Source organism: Temnothorax americanus, unplaced genomic scaffold, assembly GCF_048541705.1.
Source record: "Temnothorax americanus isolate GAGA-0224 unplaced genomic scaffold, ASM4854170v1 Scaffold1, whole genome shotgun sequence".
Lineage (NCBI taxonomy): Eukaryota > Metazoa > Arthropoda > Insecta > Hymenoptera > Formicidae > Temnothorax > Temnothorax americanus.
Genome location: NW_027509230.1, coordinates 3,631,463 through 3,649,363, shown reverse-complemented (window position 1 = coordinate 3,649,363; position 17,901 = coordinate 3,631,463). Strand labels below are relative to the sequence as shown.

The 17,901-nt window shown below is 45.1% G+C and overlaps 1 protein-coding gene across 4 annotated transcripts in view; it reads right to left on the bottom strand.

Moving 5' to 3' along the window:
• Mef2 (myocyte enhancer factor 2) overlaps positions 1 to 17,901 on the bottom strand; it is a 71,007-nt gene that overhangs the window by 13,036 nt on the left and 40,070 nt on the right. Inside the window, exon 1 of one of the 4 annotated variants that reach the window (XM_077400765.1) lies at positions 10,827 to 12,526. The exons of 1 other annotated variant lie outside the window; for it this stretch is intronic. The gene's annotated coding sequence lies outside the window, so the exon portion shown is untranslated. Of the gene's footprint in view, positions 1 to 10,826; positions 12,527 to 17,901 lie in introns of those variants that run through there. 2 more of the 4 variants (XM_077400756.1, XM_077400736.1) reach the window with 2 other exon arrangements.

Below are 17,901 nucleotides of genomic sequence, written 5' to 3'. Positions count from 1 at the left end.
GTTTTAATGAAATATAGAATTTATAAGCGCGACAATCAATACGGACTGTTATCGCGTTTTAAAAATAAAAATAGGTCAAAATAAATCCAAACGGAACAGCGGAGTTAACGAGGTTTATTCAACGCGTTGTGAAACATTCTAATATCGAGGATGGACTTTGTGAGATAAAAAGAAGTCGAGAGTCTCCCCATTTTCCTTGCAAATGATTAAGATTAAGGATAAACGCGACCTTGTGCGACCAGAATCTTCGATTTATGTACAGTTGACAAACGGTGAGAAAAATTGGAGACACGTCGATCTGTTAAAGAAAAAATCGGATTGACCGCTTATTAAAGATAATCGGCTATATAACGGTGCGTGAATATCAATACGTTCCACGTAACGCGATCGTTAAAGAGGATGGAATAGATAATTGCGAATCGTACGATATGGAGCGGAAAGCAGAATCTTGCTTTTTTCCCTATATGATGTTCGGAAGCATCGGTGCCTAGGTAATTGAAGAAGCAATTAAAAGGACCTTTGTATTCGTACGCGCATAGCGTACCGCGATTGGCAATGACGTCAGCTGGGAAATGGAAAGCGATTCCTTTATCTCTCGCAACCATATGCCGTATCGTGATAGATAGCGTTAATTGCTTCGATCCATCGCTAATGCGGTGAAAATATAACGGAGAAATACAATCCTCCCCCCCCCCCGGTCTGAGAGAAAAGTTCGTGGGGCCGCCGCCCTATACCGCGGGCGATTTGCATTCAATAATCCTTGGCAACCACGAACGCTCGGTTTGAATAAAAAGTTCCGCGGGAACATGGGAAATGGGGGATGGGATTTATTCAGTCCCGTTTGGAGTTTTGCTAGAACTCAAAGAAACTGAATCGGCGAAACCTTGCATCTCGAATTTGATTTGGCTCTGTTCAACGGAATAACTCGCTCTTGTAACATATTATCCGATTGTATCCGTTGTAAAATCTTAAGGGTTTGATAAACGCGAAAATATTTTTTTTTTTTTCGGTGACCTATGTCACTTATCGACACGCTACAATTCGTGAGAAACGATCGACAGTCGAGCGATGCGTGTCTCCCGAGGCTGACGCGAGGGTGGCGATTATTACTTCAATGCCATTACCGTGTCCTGAATGTGTAATACGTGGTACCTACTGTGCCCTAAATTGCGTAATACACGATCGATGCGGCAGGTATGACGTTCCTTCCACGCGTCGAAAACTCTTCTTTTCGTCCTCAATAGTTAAAAAGGCCACCCCTTGTCCGCCCGTCTATTAAAAAAATACGGTGCCGTACACGTTTGCCACACGTTTGCACAAATTGAGACGAAATTCGTAACAAACATCGATATGTGTACAATATTACGTATAACGACATGAGTCCGAGTCCGAAAAGTTTGCTGAAAGAATAAATGTAAATTCGTACGTCGCATAGTTGCATTTTACTTTCAATTAGAAATTAAAAATGTTAATAAACGATTAGAAATTCTAATAGATATGTTGAGTATCTAAATTATTAAAATAAACGAAAAATCAACTCATAGCAGTTTGTGATATTTGCCCAATTATAATTATATATTCGGGCATTAATTTCCACTTGTTAAGAAAGAAACGAACCAACACTGATACACAAACAAATTTGTAAATTATTTTTATATCTATATACACTTGAATACACGGACGCGTACGTTTATCTGTGCATCGTCTGTTTCTAACAAAACAGACTTTTGTGAAACTGGCGATATTTAAAGTACGCATCAGTGCGAATACTTGGAGTTAAAGAGAGAAGAACAATTCTGCGATATAAACGTAGAGATTCGTATTGTTATCTCATTGTGCAACGCGCTGTTCGATAAAGCAGCCAATTGGCAATGTTGTGACTCAAGAATTTTATCGCTATTGATACGTGTGAGTGACGAAGGTCACGTTCAGCGAAAGGATTTTTGAGTTCGCGAAAATGGTAGATAGTCGGGCAAGATTGAAAAGATATACGGGCGCGCTCTACGATATAACACGTGTCTGTAATTTGGCTGTGTAATATTACCGTGCAAACGATCGGTCAGGGAAATAACGACACGAGTACATAATATAGCTATTGATAACGACGCGCTTATTTGCGGACACTTCGTGTTTTATTTCGCTCACACTTTTTTCCTAGGCTCCGCAGATGTCTCTCTGACATCCTTAACATCCAGCAATATTTTCCCGAAGAAGATAAGAATAATAGTGATCAAGTAAGGAGCAACAAAGTCGCAATAATATTCCGGTTCGATTTTTTACGTTTGAAAAGACGATAATTATTTATAACTATATGATTGCGCGCGCGGCGTTGTGCCCCGCAAATAATTTGGTCCAAATTAAATAAGTTCCCGAGCAGAATTGCAAACCGTATATTACTGACGTCGTTCACGTTCGCTGATAATTTCTGCAGGCAAATAGTTAAACACGACGAGAACAAACGTTAATAAAATTTATGGCATCTGCCCCATTCACGCGCATGAAATTTTTATGTGTTTCATACACGAAATACCCTACATAAGAGTGTAGTAAAAAAACAATGATTTTATCTGCCCCCACTTTCCACAGACGTTTAAGGCTACGGACAACGTGACGCTACAAATGCTTTGGAGCGTTCTTCTTCTCCTTCTTTCTTCATTGAAAAAAAAAAGAGAAAAAATGCTTCGAAGTTCGAAGCATTTGTAGCGTCACGTTGACCGTAGCCTAAGTCTCTTGTTGAAAAAAAACTTTGCTTATATAACAGATTTTTTTTCGAACAAGGTACGGATTACATTGTAAACAACTATAAAGAAAAGCCGTTGCTCGCATCCCGCGTGAGAAGCTAATGAATAAGTCAGTTTCTTATTCGCATACGTGCTAAACACGTACACGCGTTCGAGTGCCTTGTACATGCCTTGCGGCATGCGATGCAACGTTCGGTCGGCGCGATACGTTGTGACGAAGGGAAAAGCTCTCGTGGAAGGGATCCGATTATACGGGGTGTACTACCCCACTACAACCTCCGTCACCGTCACCACCACCGCCGCCACCGCCACCGCCACCGCCACCGCCACCCTTCGTTCGCCGAGCAATCTGCGTCAGAGGATCGATTTCTCGGCGGCGCGGTCTCGGCCGGCTTCAATAGCGGATTTGAGAAACAACGAAGAACGATAATCCGGGATGATCACAGTGCAGACCGGTCGGTCAGCCGACCGGTTGTCGGGAATTACACGCCCTAAAGTTTTCCCGTCGGTTGAACGACGAAGAAGGGTTGTTGCCGGCATACGCGAGCAGGCGGCGCGTTAACAGGTTGCGACAAACAAGGAGTGGTCGTGGTGTATTCTTCAACCTTGCACAGGTGTTCTCCCTCTGGCCCCTATCCCTCCTTGCGCGCGCTGTCCTACTGCGAGTAAAGCTTGTGCGAGAGAGAGAGAGAGAGAGAGAGAGAGAGAGAGAGAGGGAAAGGAGAGAGAGAGAGAGAGAGAGAGAGAGAGAGAGAGAGAGAGAGAGAGAGAAAGAGAGTGGATGTGGTGAGCCACATACGCGCACATACATAGACATAGACCCGGAGAGCCAGTAATGTCTTGATGATAGAGAAGCGCGATTAATCGAGGCGTGCGAACGGAAGCCAATGGCAGTTGGAATAGCTGTTACAAGTTACAATCTACCGTCCGTTCTGGAATTTTCATTTTCCACAAGATCGCCACGACGTTTCTCGATCGGCGCCGAGCAGCTGCCGATCGATCGGACTTCATCGATCAGCACGAAGATGCGATTAACGTCTCACCGATTCATAAATACGTGTGCGAGCGAAAATAGTATATTATATACTAGTGTATTGAGCATGCGTGAAAACATATGAATACGCATATGTATCCGTTTAACTCGTTAAATGCTTATCAGGTAAAATAGTGAGGCAAAGAAAAAGAAATATCGATTAGGATTAAGAACAAATAAAATATTCATGAATATAAATTATACTTAAGTATAATTTTTTTCCGACACAAGATAATGCGAAGAAGATTAATAAGCCAAACGCCAACGAAAAAAAAAAAACGCTCCAAGAAAACGGGCAAGCAAAACGCGTGATAGGCGGATAACGGGCGTAAGATGACGCGGACAAAAGCGACTCGACGATTACTCGCGAGGAGAAATCACCGATCGATCCTCGCTCTCGCACGTGTATATAGAGGCCGCAATTTCGGCGGTAACTCGTAACGGTTCAATTACAGGCGCCGGTGGCCCGAAAGCTGTTCAAATATTAATAAAATTTACATACGTTATCGGAGACGGGATCGCGGAGTCGAGAGCTCGGAAACGGCAACGCGATATATTCGTGTCTCTCTTCGCGTATATTTGATCGTGGCAATACACCGACGCGATACATCACGGATACGTTATGTAAGAGAGAAGATAGAATGCAACTGTGCTAAGTACGAATGACGAAGCGCTTCGGAGTCATCGTTTGTACTTGTTTCTCGTGTTCTCGTCGTATATTCGTCGATGTACCGCGATACCGCGGTGCTCGATGTATATATATAGCTACTCGTCGCGTGATTATGTCGCGCAAGCGTCCTTCTTATAAAGTTAATATGTAAAGTTAATGCAAATCCGGCTAATTAATCTCTCATTTACGCGATATAATCGGAGAATGTTAAAAACTCGCTTAAAATAAAGCGTACAATTATCGTGTAATTGATGTATATTTTCCGCATTTTTGTCTTCAGTTTTAGATGTGAATACCGTGAGTGTATCTCCAATTATATCGCAAGATGATATACTCGCATTTAATTTTGAGTTTAAGTTTGAGTAATTTATTTGTTCAAGATCGCAGACTATCTTTTTTTTTTTCTTAGTTTATTTTTCGCTACGTTCAGAGACTCAGATTTTCTTTTCTAATTTTTATCAGTTTACAACTTACATTATACAAAGTAGATAAAGATCATCGATGAATAAAGGACGTGTCGCGCCGTCTGTGGTCCATCGCGGTCCCTTTCGGACGTAAATCGGAGATGAGAGTGACGCGTCGCGATTGTAATCCGCGCGATTAGATCGCGTCTCGTGCGTGCGCGATTATGAAACGCGATCGTGATATGAGACGCGGTGTAAATTGAAGCGCGACGAAAATAACGGAGTAAAACCGGTGCAGCGACGCGCCGCGCCGCGCCGCACCGCGCCGCGTTAATTCGCGTAATAACGACAAATCGCGTGTTCGCGATGAATGGGAAAAGCTTCAGTAAATATAGTCCGTGGGGGTGTTAGAATTAGAACGGCGAGTTAAAGCCAGGGTTTTTACGTGTACGCCGGCTGCCAGATATAGCGGGGAAAGAATTAGGTAGGTATTGGTCGCGAATCTCTGTTGTTTACGTTTCGAAAGCGCGCGCACGAACGATCGAGTGGGCGAAACGTTTGTTGATTCTCGCCTATAAGCGATATAAATAAAACTCGCGCATGCTAAAACCAACATTTAATATTTACACTTCGATTTTATTGAAGGGAAAGAAAATGGAAAGGGACAATTCTCTCTCTACAAATCTCCAAGTGCGGGAAATGAGATTTACTTTTCTACATTCCTCATTTGACTCTTGATTTTATTGATTTGCATTCTTGGCATGAAGAAACGTAAATATACGTAAATACATTCATAATTGTAAGTGCTAATTGCAAGCTATATTAAAATCCCTCAACGTCCGCACATAAATTATCTTATCCCTGGGATTAAATTATGTTTCCAGTGCGCGTCTTACATACAAAATATACACGAGATATAGCGTGCCTCCTTAATTGAGAAATTATATCTATAGAAAAACTTCGTGATCTTCATAATTAATAAACTAAATAGAGTGTTGTTATATGTCACCCATGATTTACGTCAACTATTAAGTCTCGATATAAGATTTATTATCGATTAACCGATGGAAAATATCGGTTTCCAAGAAAAAAAAAGAGATTTCAAGGAACTTTCAAGGAAGTTCAACATTTTGCACGAAAAAAAGTCTGATGAAATCTCACACTTTTTCCTATTTTTTATAAATAGCAATAATTAAACTTTTAGAATGTAAGCAATGGTTCTCACGGACTGATACTGAGTTAACCCGGGAACGGACGCCTAATTTTTTTTACATACCTATAGGGTGATGGTCTAGGGTGATTTTTACACCAATTAAAAGTCATTGTTATTAATTACATATTGCATATGTTCGATTGTTCTATAATTTATTAGTATTTAAGGACAATATGTACATAGCGTTACTCAACTTTTTTTTAAAAAAGTGAGAAAAAACCAAAAATATTAAAAACGAAAAAAGCACATTAAAATTACTGTAATCTTCATTTTTTCGATATCCGGGGTGTAAAATTCACTCCCGGTCCCGGGTTAAAGAACCACCGAGAGTCACGGCGGATGTTCAGCGAGGAAATGGGAGCGTAAACATATTCCCCCGAGTTCCCGAGTTCTCGCGGGGACAATGATTTCTCGGCGCGTCGCGCGCTATCCACCGTCTTGCCACCTCGGAGCGGAATCGGCCGTTCCGCGTGTGATCGATCGGCGCACGTGTGTGCTCCCCGCGCAGTAGGCACACACAGCCTGCTTTTCCAGCATCGTGAGAGAGGGGTGAGGGAGGGAGGGTGGAGATAAATTATTACTCGTGCGCGGCGCGAGTAATGAATGAAAAGCGGCATAGCGCTCGCGCGTCCACACGAGCTCGCTACTATATATCCCCCTACGCTATCTTTACCGGCGGTTATACGGCGGATAGATCTAGCAAAGACCTCGCTCGACGTGTCTCTCGCGATCGAATTCGGTTTATTATACAAGAGCGTTACACCGGCCACCCGGAGTGAGGGTCAGCGACCAGCCAACCTGCACCGGCCTATACATCTCGGTGCCGAGAGACACAGTGAAATACACAGTGAAATATAAAAAAAAACCGAGTGAGCGTAATAATATTACGACGATGTGAACAATAAGGTAATATTAGAAATAAACCGCTGGATAAATTTCGCTGCGCGCGCGACAGCTGAATCGTCGGGAAAAATTTGCGCGAGAGATCGATCAGTCGTGGGGAAAATTAGAAGTGTAGAATGCTAAACAGCTGTTCAAACACCCTATCACGGACTAATTCTTCGGTTAACGGTTTGGAACAATCCGGATGTAATGTAGGTCCATTATATTATCGGTATAGGCATTATATAGTATCGCCAATAACGGCGTATTGAAACGGCGTATGGAAATATTACGTCATATAGCTGGTGCGACGATACGCTAAGTCGCGAGGAAAACTTCGGCGATCGGGTAATTGAAGAAAAATTGGCAAATGCAAATTTGCCACAATAAACACACGTGACGTATATACGCGTAGGATTCCACTCTCGCGTTACCTAATGCAATATATTGCTTTAAATGTCTCCGTAAAATGTTACGCAACGCTCGCGACCTTCACCCCGGAGACGAAAGGGAGGGGGGGGAAGGGGCAAAAAAGAAACTGAAAATTATGAAATTCTTATCAGAAGGCCGACACGGAGCGGGTTCCGTTCGAGCGAACGTGCCCGTGTACTTAATCATCGCGCGTCCGTTTCCATCGGCGAGAGTCGGTCGCGGCCGACGCGACGCCGACACGTGAGGCTCATTTGCATCTCGTTACATCGGCGCCGATTAATAATCGGCGCGATAGCGAGAGAGATCGCCGCTTCGGCGATCGGAAGAGGGACGTTGCTGTCTATACGACGAGATGTATACGTCGCACGCTGAAAGCGCGCGCGGTGTGGCGCGGCGCGGCGGTCCAGCTGATAAAACTCGTGCCTTATCGCGGCGAGCGATTGTGTCCCGCGACCGCAGCCGGAGTCAATATCGAATTCAAAGGATTATCGCGCGAGATGCGCCGGGGTCGTCGAGGCACAATGAAACGCGAGAGCGAGATACGAAGAGCGAGGTAGCGCGAGCGTGTATAATCTATAATATAAGAATCGCAGCGCGCGAACGGGATTACGTATATATATCAGCGGAAATTACTTGAAGAATATATTACACCGATTCTCATTACTTCGACGTTACCTTGAAAAAAAAATAAAATATTCGTAGTGACGTTTGAATATATAACCATTAAATTGATTAATAAGAGATCATCTAATCCGTTGTTAAAAAGTTGTTGCAACACATTCTATAGTGATATATTATAAAATTGAAGTAGAAAAATAACTGTTTACCGCACCCCTCTTTCCGCCTCCCGAAGCTGTCGAAGGATACGTAATAAACTTTATCTATCTATCTATGCCTTATTCTTTATATCTTATCCTTGTAAGCTGATAATTTCAGACCTACGTCCGTGTGCGTGTGTATACGTGTTACTCGATGGAATCTTCGCTCGACTAACAACTATGCCGGCTCGTTAGGACGTCACTTTGTCGGATCGTTTATGCGTGCAAACTTGCGCAGATTCCGCACCGATGGCTCGCGCGCTAGATAGCGAGCCGATCAAAACGACCATCGATGATTTATGGTATTCCGAGTAAAATAACGCCGGCGCGTATAATAAAAGTTAAACGTTCCCGGCAACGGCGCGGACGCGGTCGAAAATATTTTCACGCAAAAGGTACACAGTATTCGGGAATGAATGTCGCGCTGTACGCCATATAGCGCGATAAATTAAAAGATAAAGAAATATTACAAGTTACAACCGTAACTCGAATCAAAACGGGAGTGTTAACGTTTCGAAATTACGATATTTATCTGTATACTACAGATATTGAACTTTGATCGATTGTTTTAACGACGATACTAGGACGATCTTTCGAGACGAAACAGAAAAGTTAGTCTACCCTGAAATATATTGAATTCTTCCACTCCGCGTTCTTCTCCGTCCTGAATAAAATTGTCACGATGCGCGCGCGTTCTATAGGTGCGTGATCGAATATCGTTTTAAGGATCTGATTGTTCCAAGTATCTCGTCGTGGGCAGGAGATGTAATTTATCACAGAGGCGTGATCCTCGGATTACACGGTGGATACCAAGCGCGCTCTTTTCTCTCTCGTGTTCTGCGAAGGGAGGGCGTCTTTAATCGGAGCGAGAGAACCGAGAGCTGGGTCCCCGCATTATTTTCTCGGTCAACCTAACAAAGTCGATATTGCAACAGAAAAAAAAAAAAGAAATTAGTAACCCCTAATCGATGGTTCGCAATCCTAAACAACCTTCGTATATACGTTACGTCACTGATTACTCCGGTTTAATATACGTAATGTACGTTTTCCTTTTACTTCCACATGTGCGTTTGTTTATAGATAACATTCAGATATACGTTGCGGTTTACCGTGAATTTTTACAAAGGTTTCAAAAATATCTATAAAAATTTATAGACGTGTTTTAAACGTACGACGGTACGATGGCAAACATATCGTTAATATAACATGGCCATAATCAAATCATCAACCTTTATTAGCGGAAATTTGATAGGGGACTAAGAGATTTCAGCGAACGTTAACGCAATCGTTGTTATAGTGTGTGTGAAAGCGATAACAACTATTACGATTGAAGATTTCGAAAAAATTATATATACAACCGAAGAACGCAATGCTGATTTCAAACGCGAAAAGTGTTTTTCTTTATCTTTCGATAAAATGCAGACTTTCTAAATGGTATCTATATGGAACAAGAATCAAATTCTCAGAAAATCTCTCGTCTTCCATTTACTTTTATTTTGTCTTTCGCCTATCGTCGGCTTCCATATTACATAGCTGTATGAATTATGTAATATTTAAATTATGTAATCTCGTCGTTTAGCCCCGGCTATAAATTAGATAAAGGTGTTACTACTACATGTCAACGTAAACAATGTAATACCGCGTTCCTCCGATTGTCTTATCAGCGCAGCATTAATTCCAGCTTGAAGAATGATCAAACCGTATATCAAAAACGTGCATTTGTCCCATCAGAAAACGATTGTCCCATCTTTACAAAAGTATTCAATTCTGTTGCAGTGGGGTGATCGTTCCAAGCCAATATATTCTAGATTATCAATAAATTAATATCGAATATATCCCAGGAGATTTATACACCCTTGTTGGGCCGATAATTCTGACCGGAGAACGTCAGACCGTGACAGATCTAATTCGGAGTGATTGTGAAATTACGACACCTTGAATAAGACAGCATCGCAGATATCGAATTAGGAGCGGAACACTAAAGCAACACGGTGATCGAATCAAGGATCAAGATACGCGATCGCCTTTACCGCATTATTCGCGATTGCCATTCAGTGTCGTCAGATTACCGTTCCCACCACGACAAAATGGTATTGAACGAGGCGATTTTTGTGGCAATTCCGCGAGAAGAAGTCCGATTTGGCGATAATGAAATTGTGTCCTGAATTATAATGTCGCGTTTCGAATAAGAAGGCGGAGATTGAATCGCGCGCGCGTTCGCGTGCGGCGGGATCAGAGATCGTGACGTGTGGGAGAACGCGAAGATCATCATCCCGGACCAGAGAGAGAGAGCCTCGCGAAGCAGATCTTGGCCGGTCTGCAGACCTCCCTCCGCGAGGATCGGCAGTGTCGTGGAGAGAGAGTCTCGAAAGAGACGGCGAACGCGCTCGAGACGTACCGACCTGGACGAGGTCCAAGAAGACGCACACGCATACCTAACGAACATCGATAGTGGGGGAGAAAGGTCTCTCGACGGAGATTCACCGTGACCGAAAGTCCTCCTCCTCCTCCTCCTCCTCCTGTCTCTCTTTCTCTCTTTCTCTCTCTCTCTCTCTCTCTCTCTCTCTCTCTCTCTCTCTCTCTCACCCGGTTTCTTTCTCCGTCGCCGCGCTACGCGCGTTTGGTAAACTCACCGGATCTCGTAGCCTACTGGATCATCAGCGGGGCATGTCGACGACGGGAGTCAGGTCGGTCGGCCGAGTTCCCGCTGTGCCTCGGCGTATCGATCGATCTCTCCCCCGCGAGAGCGTCAACGAGAGCGAGGCCGAGAGAGTAAACGAGCGGAGCGGGCGATCCTCGGGATCGGCGCCGCGACGCGGCGCGCCGCACCGCACCGCGCCGAGCCGCGATCGCGATCTCGCTCGAGGACGCGCGCCGCGTGCGTGTGTCCGTCGACGACGACGACGACGACGACGACGACGACGACGACGACGACGACGATGTTGACGACGGCGAGAACGCGCACCGCCGACTAACTAAGCGAGCAAACGACGCGCGGGTGCCGTCGGATCGCCGAACAACGACGGTACCGTCGTTCGTCGTCGTCGTCGTCGTGTCCCTCTTCCTTCTCTCTCTTTCTCGCTCACGACGTTCGGCCGTTCTCCAGAACGACGTCAATGGTCCCGCGCGCGCGATCGATATCTCCCCACACCGTGATACAGCACCCCCGCGGCCGCCTCGCGTCGACGGAGCGACGGGAAAGAGAGGCGAGAGATCGCGAGACGGCGCGATCGTTCGCCGATCAAAACAAAACTTCCCGCTGCCGCTGCTGTTGTCGCTGCTCCTCCACCTCCTCCACCTCCTCCTTCCTCCTTATTCCTCTCGTCCTCCTCGCCGGATGCTGATTCTCTCGCACACTAATTCGCGTCGTCGATACCGCACGCCGAACCGACAGGCACACTCGCGAGACTCTTCCTTCTCTTTCTTCCCGTCGCGTCGTGTCTTTCTATCGGCGATCTCCCTTTTCTTTTACTTTCCCTCTTTGGCACACTCTTGAACAAGACTACTCTCTTCCTCGCTCACGCGGTCCGTCGGCGACGATTCAGCTCTCGCTCTCGCCGTCGCGATCCGTGTCGAAGAAAAATCTACCGCGTACGTTCGCCAATTTCATCCGAGTCGAGTCCCTCCTCCGCTTTCGCCTCTTTCTCTTCTTCGCGCGTTCTCTCTCTTTCTCGCTTCCTTCACCTTCGCCGTGAATCACTCGCAAAAAGGGCGCACGATTATATTTATAGGGACCGTGTCTCGGTTGATTGCGTGTCGCGGCGCGTGAATTATTCTTAGGTCGTCGTGCGTGTGCACGCGTGCGTCGGTGTCACGCTCGGCTCCGATTCGTGTCGCGCGCGCGGTTAAGATAGGTTAGCTTTTTATCCGCGACGTGGATCGCGGGGGACTAGATGCGTTGACTAGATGCACGGCGTGATACGAGCGCGCTCTTTCCTAAAATATACTTGTTTTTTGCTCCGAAACGCGTGACAGTCCACGACGACGACGATGGCCGACGGCGAACGGCGAGCCGCAAAGACGGCGGGCGAGGACTCCGACGGCGTAACACGCGCGGACGGCACTGCTTCGTTTCTCTCTACGCTGCCAGAGCGTATTCAAATTTAGACACGCGTCGTCTCTCCGCGACTCCGACGGGTGCTGCCCTGGCGCACACAGTCGCGCGTATGTACGACGATGCACGACGACGGCGACGACGACGGCGGCGGCGACGGCGGCGGCGACGGTAGCCGCTTGCGGTGAGCTTGCCGTGAGGACGGTTAAAAAACCGGGGCGGTCGCGCGCGCTTCGACCAGTTCGCCCCGAGTTCGCGGTCGAGCCTGAAATAAAGATTTGAGGAAGTCGCGCTGAGAGAGAGAGAACCGAGCGAGAAGAGAGTGTGCGTGCGTGCGTGCGTGCGAGCGAGACGGACGGAGGTGGAGCGCGCGCGCGCGCACGGGAGGAAGAGAGAGAGAGAGAGACAGAGAGAGCGCGGAGGGAACGAGAAAGAGAAAGAGAGAAGAACTGTGGGAGCAGGAGAGGGAAAAACGAGTCGCCGCGGCTGGTAATCGTGTACCAGTCGGTCCACCTCGTCTCTGAAGTTCGCCACGGCGAGCAGAGATACGTCGGCCGCGGCGCGCCCGCTCATTGGTCGATAACGCCGCGGACGTCAGCCGACCGCCGACCAATCGCGCGCCGTACGCCGCGCGCGCCATCTCGCGCCGCTCATTGCCGGCTCGTCGCTGGCTCTCGGCGCGACGACGTAGCGACGTAGCCGCGTCCCCCTCGCACTCGCGTGGCGCGCCGCGCCGTCGCGCGTGTTCTCGCGGCTGGCGGCGGTGCAGCGACAGCGAGACGCGTGCGCGACGCGCGTGTTTCGCTCGGAGCAGCGGAGGAACGGAGCACCGCGCGAGACCGCTGCGAATTTTCAACCACGGCGGCACAACCGAAAGCCGCGCGCGCGCTTTCGTTTTCCTTCTTTTATCGCCCTTTTTAATTAACTACGTTGATGATGGCCTGACCGTAGTTTCGTCAATCGTCCTTTCTCGACGGTGCGATTAAGCTTATATGGTTCTATCTATATAACGCGCATTAGTAGAAAAAATATGTTACGAGGAAAGAAATGCATATTAAAGTTTAATATCAATGTATTCGGTCTAATTCTTCATAAATCGTGCGTAAATTTTTCTATCGCGGTGCTAACGTGATATAAAGAATTAAGAAACGAATGATAAAAGAAAGAGAAACATTTGTCTCCTCAGACATTTATTAGTGCAAAGACTCGCTGATGTAAGATGCGATAAATTTATGTAAAAATTATATTAGTTGGGTAGATACCATCAAATATATATTGCCTTAAATGTGCAATTTTTCATAACATTCTGAATATTTTTCCTTCTGGATGGAAAAGAAAGGCCAGAGAAGGATAGAGCCGCGCGTTTGCAGTTGAAACTTTATAAGGGAGAGTACACGGAGCATCGAAAAGTCGCTTTGCACGTATCCAAAGCTGCGCATTTTTAAGGGTCAACTTCCTGCTTAACCGTATAATAACCATAGAGATATTAGAGATTCATAATAAAGTTTGGGAGACGATGAAAGGCACGAATGCAGTTATAGTTTTGGAGAAATTGCCTCAGCGTAACGATCTCTCAGATCTACGATCGCGCGAGGATTGCCCAGAGAAAATCGATACGCAATAAACGATCCGCGCGCGCACGCACGATTCCTGGTTATCGTTTCGAATGCAATCTCGCGACGCACGTGTTGAAGGATGATTTAAGTCCTCTCATCTCACGGCGTAAGCGTTGTCCTCGATCGACGCGCGAGGCAAAGTGCGGGAGAGCCCCGATACCGCGAGAAAAACACTCAGCGAAAAAAGAAGGCAATTACGAAACGGAGTTAACAACGAGTGGCGATTACGAGCCGTTACGTCGCGGTCGTGCACGCCGATAGGAAGAGGAGACGCCGCGCCGCGTGCGTCCCGTCCGTGCCGTGTCTCGTATACGCGAGGTAAAGAGAAATGAATATGTAGGAAAAAAAATAGCGGGGAAACACGGCGCTTAAACGTCGCATTTGGCGTCAGTCGATGCGCGCGATTCGACCGGCGTGTTTACGCAAACCGGTAGCATCCTTACACTTTATTAATATTTCGCCCGCCAGAAATATCGCGGCGGTGTACGGTTCAAGAATCGACCTGCGTTTTATACGGAGCTCGGCGCATTACAAAGTGTGCGTATATGCGCGCCTCGGAGTCGACGAAAATAACAATTGTGTTATAGACTTGGCCGTACGCGAACGCGCGGCGACTGCCCGAGTCATGCACCGCGGTATGCAAGTGCACGATTCTATTTAAGGCGTTATATCCGCGCTTCCGCTCAATTTCCGCGTAACATTGTGCGAGACAGGTGCCTCGTTCCCCTTTTTTTTGGTTTCGTGACGGTATCCGATCGAAACGGGAAGCTGGACGGGACCAGACTGATCTCTTAATGACCCTATCGTTGTATCATTGTATTGTCGTTGCGCAGGTACAATATATGTGATAAAAAAAAGCTGTCTTATAACGACACTGTCATTAAGAACTACAGAATAGGGGTACAGGACTGATCGCATAATCCGAATGTTTCGACATTTGTATTCAACCTCGCGATACGTTCACGCGTATAGCATCTGAGATATTCGTCGAAATATAGATGAACGAAAAGTAAGTCATTTATTTAAATGAAATTCCAGTTCGTGGATTAGTTAAATTGGCAAGAATCTAATATCGAAAGGCTGCGATATGTTAATCTCATCAAAATATCTCCTGTAGAAAATGTCATAATTACAATCAATAATAAATCCGTAGTATGCTTATTTATTTATGTATAAATAGAATTAAAAGAGGGGTACCTTTTAGCAATTATAATTATACATAGTATAATTATAATTACATCAGCAAAAGACGCAGAATAAGATGCTGAAAGAAGGATATGAGAATAACAACGTTAACAACCTTAGAAGTTAAGAGTAAAGATGAGATCTAACGAGAAAGAAGGCAATGAGATAATAAACGTTTAAAAGAGCTATAGAGAGACATAATGAATATAGAGACTAAACAATTCATAAAACTAGTCTGAAAGAGTGAAAGACGAGCGAACGTCAACGGTGATATTCAGTACCACAGCTTGCGAGAAACCCTAAAAGATAAAAATATCTGCATGGCGGAAAAGGATCATTTGTCGGTCCTCTGATGAGAGGAGAAAAGAACAGACGATTTGGAATAGTACGTTGACAGTTTTCGAAACCGCGCGATCGACATTCAAAATTCGATGTTCCGATTTTCACCGGAAATCACATCCGAAATTGACGTCGATTTGCTAAGGCAATATCGAGTGTCGCGGTTAACACGTCAGTCGGAATCGCCGACACTCGCGGTCCATCCGTCGAGAAGCGTAGACGGCCGATAGTCACGACATTTGAAATCTGTCCTGATGACAAATATATCAAATCGCCGCGAAAATAGCCGCGCGCACATTTCAGCCGGATTTTACGACACGTCATTAAAAATTTCGGAATTGCGCTCGCGGACAACCGGAATTGCGAGTCGGCAAACCGCCTTTTTTTTTTTTTTTTTTTTTTTTTTTTTTTTAATATAGAATAAAACCAGGGCAAAATCAATGTAGTAAAGTACGAAAATTGTAGAATACAGACTAATGGAATATCAGAATAGTAGAATGTTAGACTTATTGATATAACAGAACACGCGGGCCTCTCCGTAACTATATATAAATCCGGCCTCGTGAAAAGAATATCAATAAAATAGCACAAGTAATTTTTTGTCGACAAACGCAAACTAGTAACGTATACAAGTAACGCTTGTCATTTAACAAATGACACCAGTCGTATAGAAACGATTATTTATAAGATTTTCAGAGATCATGACACACGGCGCCGTGCCGCGAGAATTATTCGAGTCGATCGCGGACTGGCATCCGTTCGGGATGCCTGGTTTAAGCCCCTGACAACTCGTGCACAACTGTTGCACTGACCTGAATCGTACAATAAGACGGAGGATCTACGAGACGGAGGGAATATTCGTGTCGGATAATCGTCGACGTAAAAAGCTCGCGCGGGAGCCGCGCGGTGCCTGTCGATATTTAACGAATTATCGCCGGTACGGGGGTAAATATAAATCTACTCCAGGTCGGATCGTAATGTATTATGCATGAGCTGCAATGTAGCTGCACCCCTACAGAGGTTGGACAACCTAACCCGTCGAGAAAGAGAGAGAGTCTGAGAGAGTCTGAGAAAGAGAGAGAGAGAGAGAGAGAGAGAGAGAGAGAGAGAGAGAGAGAGAGAGAGAGAGAGAGAGAGAGAGCACAGACGAGTGCTCAATATGTCCTGGCCTATCGATCTCGCGCCGAGCGAGCGCGAGAAGACACGAGAAACGGAAGACGGATAAGTAATTAATCAGCCTAAAACGGGTCCGCGGTCGACGATGATCGTTCGCACTCGGGAGTTGCATTCGGATACGCAACGATGTTTGGCGTAGTGGGCAACGAGGTCGACGGGTTGAGCCGACAGGGGCAGACTTACTCGGTGGGGTACCTGATGGCTTGTAAGATTTTTTATCAGAATCGCGCACGCAATCACCGATTAGATATCTCTAAAATCCCTACCGAAATTTAACGTCAGATTGGATTGCTTAAATCGACTATTTTAAGGTAGTCGTCTCGTCAGGGCATGTATTAGATAAAGTTTTCGATTTTGGATTTTATATCAAATTATATGATCAGCTTTGCAGTCGATTTTTTCTGTGGCTCCTTACCGAATATTTACTCTAGAAAATCGATCTCGAAAATCACAAATTTTGCATTACTTCATACAGACGGCCAGAAAAAGAAGGCTCTATCACGGTTTCAATCACATATTTTTTGCATTTTTTGATTAGATGAAGTGAGAAAAAACATTGCTTTTTGTACATTAGATTTCGAAGAATCCGATGCAACCATAAAATATATAGTTTACCGGAGATTTCGCTGCTAATTTTTTAGTTTATTTTAGTGAAAATGCGGTAATCGAGCAGACATTTTTTGGTCGAGGTAAGGTTGGGAAGACTTGGCAAGCCGCTGGCTAATCACTGTAGTTGCAGGTTATGAGGCTCGTCTTTCTTAGCCGAATTGGATAGTAATTGACACCCCTGTCATGCGTTTTGAAACCCTTTCTCAGTAATTGTCAAAATTCAATCGAAAGGGAGATGTAACCTCACTTGTAACCTTTCTCGACGACTCGCATGATCAGCTGATCAAAACGGAGTCAAATGAGAAAAATCACATAATTTGGAAAAAGTAACATACTTTGGCACGTATGAAATTTTACACCATAATTCATAAAATTATTTTTCCCTTAGCAAAAATTGCCTGAAATATATTTCTGAACGTGAAAACCTACAAACAGTCACATGACTAGCACGTAGCAAGACGCCTACCTTAAAGTAATACTCCCATCTATATATATAATATTATCGTGTTTTAATTCAGACAATATCAATTATCCTAAAATTATTTTATTAAGACTAAAATACGGCGAGGAAATTGCTCGGAAATAATTCGTTTCTCCGACTACATTAATTCCGTTTATATCTTTCTTTTTCTCCCAAATGTTAATACAGAAATATCATGATAGCTGAAAATTGCAAGTAATCCGTGTTTTTGGATAATTATATATGCGTGATAATTACATTCGAATAAT